The following is a 6,403-nucleotide window of genomic DNA, read 5'->3' on the forward strand; positions in this document are numbered from 1 at the left end:
AAAATAATATCCAAGGTCAAAAAACTGAATTATTTGAAGTCTATAGCCTAAAAATGGAAATTTATTTATTCATGTATTTACTTGAATTAATTACCCACTAGGTACAAGAGTACATTTTGTCAAAAAAAAAAAAATTCATTGAAAAAAAATCTGTGACTCTATGTATGAGTACTATAGTGGTTGTTTGGATTGTAGCATTCATGTTATAATGCAAAGATGTGCTTGAAAGTGTAACACTGAATAGAGACAGTCAAAAAAAATCTTTATCTAGTCACATAATAGGGAAACCACAGAAAAATTCGTGTCTTATTTTCTATTCTTTTACTTTCAACTTTATGCCCTATGTCCCCTGTACATAGCATAAGATTATTGATAATATATGGTAATGGATAAATTCATAGGCTTTGTAGTTAAATGCTAGAACTTAAATTATAGCTTTACTGTCTTATAAAATTTAACTTTTTCCTACCAGTTTTCTCTCTATAACTTTAGACATATATTAATATAATTCACATTAATATATTAAAGGTGAAAAGTATATGATTATCTCAATAAAAATAGAAATATATTTATTATAAATCAAAATCTGAGATTTAAATAAAAAAATTATCAAATACTATCTTATTAAAAAAACCCGAAAGCTAATATCATACATTATGCTGAAATAGGACAATCATATCACTTAAAATCAGGAATGAGATTAGAATACCTGCTATCTCCAATTTTATTATAATGTGTTGAAGGAACTTATCAAAGAAATAGGACAGAAAAAGAATTTGAATATATTTAAGGATACACAACACATATTCCAAGCAATCCTTTTCTGCAAGATAAGATCATTTAAAGACATTATTCAAATATTAGATTGCATCATATTCTCTATTTATAAGCAATATTTTAAAAGTAGAATCCATTATAATAGAGATGGTTTAATAAATTGTTTGACAATATCAACAGTTATTTCTTATGTAGTGGTCTGGGTGAAAACTTTGGAGTAGTTTTAAGAGATCATGGAGACATTATGGTGGGTTTGCTGTAGAAGATCACTGGCCTTGTGTGTTTGGCTATATGTGAGGGTCCACACAAATGGCTAAGCATATTGTACACAAAGATTCTTGATGTTCTTGAACAAATTCCTAAAAATGGAGCATATCAAGAGTATACAAAACAGATTATGAATGAGAAACTGAACATGGTTAAATGGAATCAGATGTTAAGAGATTAGAAGACCATCTTCAGGGTGGCCAATTAGGAGAGGTGATTCTTCAGGCTGAAAATGAACTAAGTCTGGCAAGAAAAATGATTCAGTGGAAATTTTAACTGGAAGAGCCTCCTGCCAACCAATGGAAATGGCCAATATAATAATCATTAAATGACTAATGTGTTCATGGGAAACAGATGCAATTAAATGTACTTTTATGTTAAAGATGTTTCTATATTATTGACAACTTATAACCAAGAAAACTAATGCAGAACATATTTAGGAAACTTGTTAATATTGATGAGTATGGTAATGGGGACTTGTGAATCCAATTTTGATGTGTAAAGCATTCATTTAAGTTATTTAAAAAATAGATGATGGAATAAAAGGAATAGAGAAAATAACAGTAACTCATAAGACAGCAGAGTTTTCAAGCAAAAGGGAACACTTATTTTTGCTTTATCTTGTTTGGTTTGCTCTATGCTGATGGAAAAGACATAGATTTAAACATATTTTAATTAATTTGAGAGAGAGAGAGAGAGAGAGAGAGAGCGAGCAGGGGAGAAGGTCAGAGGGAGGGAGAGAGAATCTCAAACAGTCTCCATACTCAGCATAGAGCCCAACATGGGCTCCATCCCACAACCCTGAGAGCATGACCTGAAGCTAAAATCAAGAGTCAGATGCTCAACCAACTGAGCCACCCAGTAACCCCTAGAAATGATGTAGTCTTGAATGAAAAACTTTTAGTGTAGAAAAGACAAGGGAGAGTTGGTAGAATGATGTTCTGAAGTAGAGAAGCAGAATGGACCCCACTGCACAAGTGAATGAATTGGTTTCATATAGGATAGTGGAAAGTGCATCTCTGCTCAAAGTGGAAAGGGAAAACATGTACTGAGAATGTACAGTGATACTGGGTATGAGAAGAACTGCCCAGGTTTTTGTACTGCTGTCATTTATAAGAAAAAAAAAAAAGTATTCTCTGGTTTACATTTAGATATTGGTCCTAAGAAAGAAAGAAGAACCAAGAATAATACCAGAGTTATTATCTTGGACTCAAGGGCAAATCAACTAATATAACTAGAAAATCGGGTGGAGAGGTTTGTGCAGGGGTTGGGGATGAAGAAAAACAATTCTATCAGCTTTGGCTTTTTGTGTGAGATTTTATTTTATGAACTCAGAGTAAAAACGTTTAGTTGCTTATAGGATATAAGTGTTTGGAGTTTAATAAATCCTTGTAGGGGTGCCTGGGTGGCTCACTCGGTTGAGCGACCAACTTTGGTTCAGGTCATGATCTCATGATTCATTAGTTCGAGTCCCACGTCAATCTCTGCACTGACAGTGTGGAGCTTGATTAAGGTTCTCTCTCCCTTTCCACCCCCCCCTCTCTTTCTCTCTTAAAATAAATACGTAAACTTAAAAAAAAACTAAAATAAGCAGAAGGAATTACATCAAACTAAAAACTTATGTCCAATGAAGGATACCATCAACAAAACAAAAATGCAGTCTACTAAATGGGAGCTAGACTGAAAAATTGTTTACCTCATGGTGGTTAATATCCAAAATACATAAAACACTTGTATGAGTTCATGTCAAGAGAATAAATCACTTGATTTAAAAATGAGCAGAGGATATGAATAGACATTTTTTCAAAGAAGATATACAGATGGCCAACAGGCACATGAAAAGATGCTTGACATCACTAATCTTTATGGAAATAGAAATCAGAACCACAATGAGATATCACCTCACACAAGTCTGATTGGCTATTATCAAAAAGACAAAAAAATAACAAGCATGTGAAGAAAAGAGAACCTTCATTCACTGTTGGTGAGAATGTAAATCAGTGCAGAGTGTAGAGATTTTGCAAAAAAAAAACCGCACAAAAAACAGACAAACAAACAAACAAAAACCAGAATTGTCATATGATCCAGTAATTCCACTTATGGGTATTTAACTAAACCAAAACAAACCAAACCAAACAAAACAACAACAACAACAAAGTAAAACACCAGTCCAAAGAGATATAGGCACCCCTATGTTCATTGCAGGATTATAATAGCCAAGATATGGAAGCAACATAAGTGTCCATCAATAGATGAGTTAATAAAGAAAATGTGGTACACACACACACACACACACACACACACAAACACAATAGAATATTAGCCATAAAAAAAGAAGAAAATATTGCCTTTGGCAACCACATGGATGGACGTGAAGGGTGTCATGCTAAGTGAACTAAGACAGAAAAAGACAAATATGATTTCACTTGTATGTGTAATGTAAAAAACAAGTGAATAAACATAAAACAGAAACAAACTCAGATACATGAATCAAACTTTTGGTTAAGAGAGTGGGGAGGGACTGGTGCCCAGGCAAAATAAGAAAAGGCAATTAACAGGTATAATCTTCCATTTATGAAATAAATAAGTCATAGGGATGTAATGTAGAGCACAGGTAATATAGTCAGTAATACTGTAATAACTTTGTGCAGTGACAAATGATAACTATGGTGGGAATCATTTTATAATACATAAACATATTAAATCACTATTATGTACACCTGAAACTAATAGGATATTGTGTGTCAATTACACTTCAATTGATTCAGTATCTCTCAGGTGATTACATGTCTGTCCACTGAATTTCAATAAAAATTTTTTAATGTTTATTTATTTCTGACACAGAGAGAGAGCATGAGTGGGGGAAGGGCAGAGAGAGAGAGAGACTCAGAATCAGAAGCAGGCTCCAGGCTCTGAGCTGTCAGTACAGAGCCCTACGTGGGGCTCGAATTCACAAACCGTGAGATCATGACCTGAGCCTAAGTCGCTCAACTGACTTAGCCACCTAGGCGCCCCACCACTGAATTTAAATAAAAAAAATATCTCTTAAAATGGTAGGAATAAATGCAGGAGAGACTGGAGGAGGAGGGGAAGGAGGAGGGGGGGAAAATTTCACGAACTCCCTCTAACTTCTTCTCCAACATCAATATTACATGCCATTTTACCTAGAGTTAACTCCAAGTAACTCAAAACATGAAAAATGCTCATATTACTTGTTCCAAATCAAACTATAACCATTAAGTTTAAGTTTGAGCAGCATTATTTATTAAGTAAACATTACAATTTTATGATAAGTTAAAAGATACATAGGAAAAAGTTATCACATTGGGGTCTATCTTCAAAATGTAGCTAATTAATGCTGAAGTTTTAGAGTTATTTTAGATGTTTCTGACTTCCTACTACCTCCAACATGTTTATTAAAATTATAATATTTCTATAAATATAAAAGCAATTAAATGTACAAAAGAATAATTTCAGAGGATTTTTCTGACAGATTTGGGGATTAAAAAAGCAGGTTCTATAAGAAGAAAGTAGTGGTTATGAAGAATCTGTAACGGATCTTAGTTCATAACAGTAATATCAGAGGAACGAAACTTTTATTCACATTGTTGCCCTCATTCTAATCCAACATGATTTTTGTTTTTGTTTTCTGTTTTAACTCTAGAATCTCAATTTGAAAAATTGTGTCATAAATCAAGATGAAGAGGAGGATTTAGGAACATTAGAGTCTTTTATAATGACTTGTGACATTTAAAGGGCCAGGTTTTTTGTTTTTGTTGTTTAAGAAGCTAATATTTTAATTTAATATTTTTTCAAGAATTAGTCCTATCTAGGATGCCAATTAAAATGTGGTAGAAATAATTGGAAAATCTCCTTTCTCCAACAGTAAAATGTTAGTATAACAAAAATAACACCACAATAATATCTACCTACTATATTTAAAATATGTTTTTGAAAGCATGGAAACTAACTCATTCCAGACATAAAAGAGATTTCAAAACAGTATTATTGATTTTTTTCTTTTATTTGTATTTATGATAAATAAGGTAGATCTATTGCTTGAAGTTACAGTTAATACTAAATATTTGATGAATTATATTAAGCTAACCCTTTCTGAATTTAATCATTCCTCCTTTAAGTAGTGTAGCAATGACTTGACAGTATATTCTTAGAAAAGGAACTAAAATCAACATGCAACTTGAGCTCATTTTTAAGGAAAAAAATTCCATTTGTGGGTGAATGCAGGTGTCCCTGTATTTTTCCCTCAAGATTTTATTGGCTATTACTTTGCTTGGAACTTAAGCATATGAATAGACACAATTGTTGAAAAGGCATAAATAAATGGATATGCCTGTGAGAGGCAGTGTTTAATTACTTATATTGTCTCTTTACATATGTTTTATCAAAAGTGTTTTACTCTTTAAATACCTATCACTTTTCTTCTGATTTTTAAATTATGCACATTATATATAATATGGGGAAAGAAAAAATCCCAAGAACTATGTTTTTAAATGATGCAAACTTAGAAGAGATTCAAACTATCTTCTTAGTCTTTTTGATGTTTACACATGCAATTATATTGCATATGTATAATATATATTTGATTTTTACATACAGCCTTACATATAAATATATATACCTGATGTTCATCTATCTATGATCACCTAGTTCATATTCTTCATAATATTTCCTTCAAAAAAAGGTAAAATGGACTATATCAGAAATAAATATAATGTAAAGATAAACTCACTGGGGAGAATATTTAAAACATATTGGGCCTCCTGGGTGGCTTAGTCAGTTAAGTGTCCAACTTCGGCTCAGGTCATGATTTCATGGTTCGTGAGTTCCTGCCCCGTATCAGGCTCTGTGTTGACAGCTTCAGATTCTGTCTCCCTCTCTCTGCCCTTCCCCAGCTCATGCTCTGTCTGTCTCTCTCTCTCAGAAATAAACATTAAAAAAACAAAAATAAAAAAAAAGTAAATAGCAGCCAGAAAATTAACGAAGAGGATTGAAACTACACTGTGGAATTTGAAGTATCACAGAAACTTCAGTAAATTTACCATTTACCCCTACTGGATTCTTCAGACTGAACTTAATGGGAATGAGGAAATAATTTATTTAAAAAGTACAAAATTATATAATAACAAGGATAGAAGGATATTTAATATGAATGAAAGAGGACATTAAAAATTCATAAAATGATACTGAAGATTGCAAAATCTTTTTGAACAAATGGGAAGAATGCTGTGTTCTTAAGTGGAATATTTAACAACATTAACAATTTCAAAACTTATCCCCAGTTTTTTTTTTAGTTTGATAAACTGATTTCATTTTTATTTATTTATTTATTTTATTTAAA

At 32.1% G+C, this 6,403-nt stretch overlaps 1 pseudogene; it reads left to right on the forward strand.

The window, feature by feature from the left end:
- The first annotated feature begins 335 nt into the window (after nt 1-335).
- On the forward strand, nt 336-1,362 carry LOC125164500 (NADH dehydrogenase [ubiquinone] 1 alpha subcomplex subunit 5-like; annotated as a pseudogene).
- Nucleotides 1,363-6,403: the final 5,041 nt, after the last annotated feature.

The sequence above is a fragment of the Prionailurus viverrinus genome, chromosome B1 (assembly GCF_022837055.1).
Source record: "Prionailurus viverrinus isolate Anna chromosome B1, UM_Priviv_1.0, whole genome shotgun sequence".
In the NCBI taxonomy this organism is placed as follows: domain Eukaryota; kingdom Metazoa; phylum Chordata; class Mammalia; order Carnivora; family Felidae; genus Prionailurus; species Prionailurus viverrinus.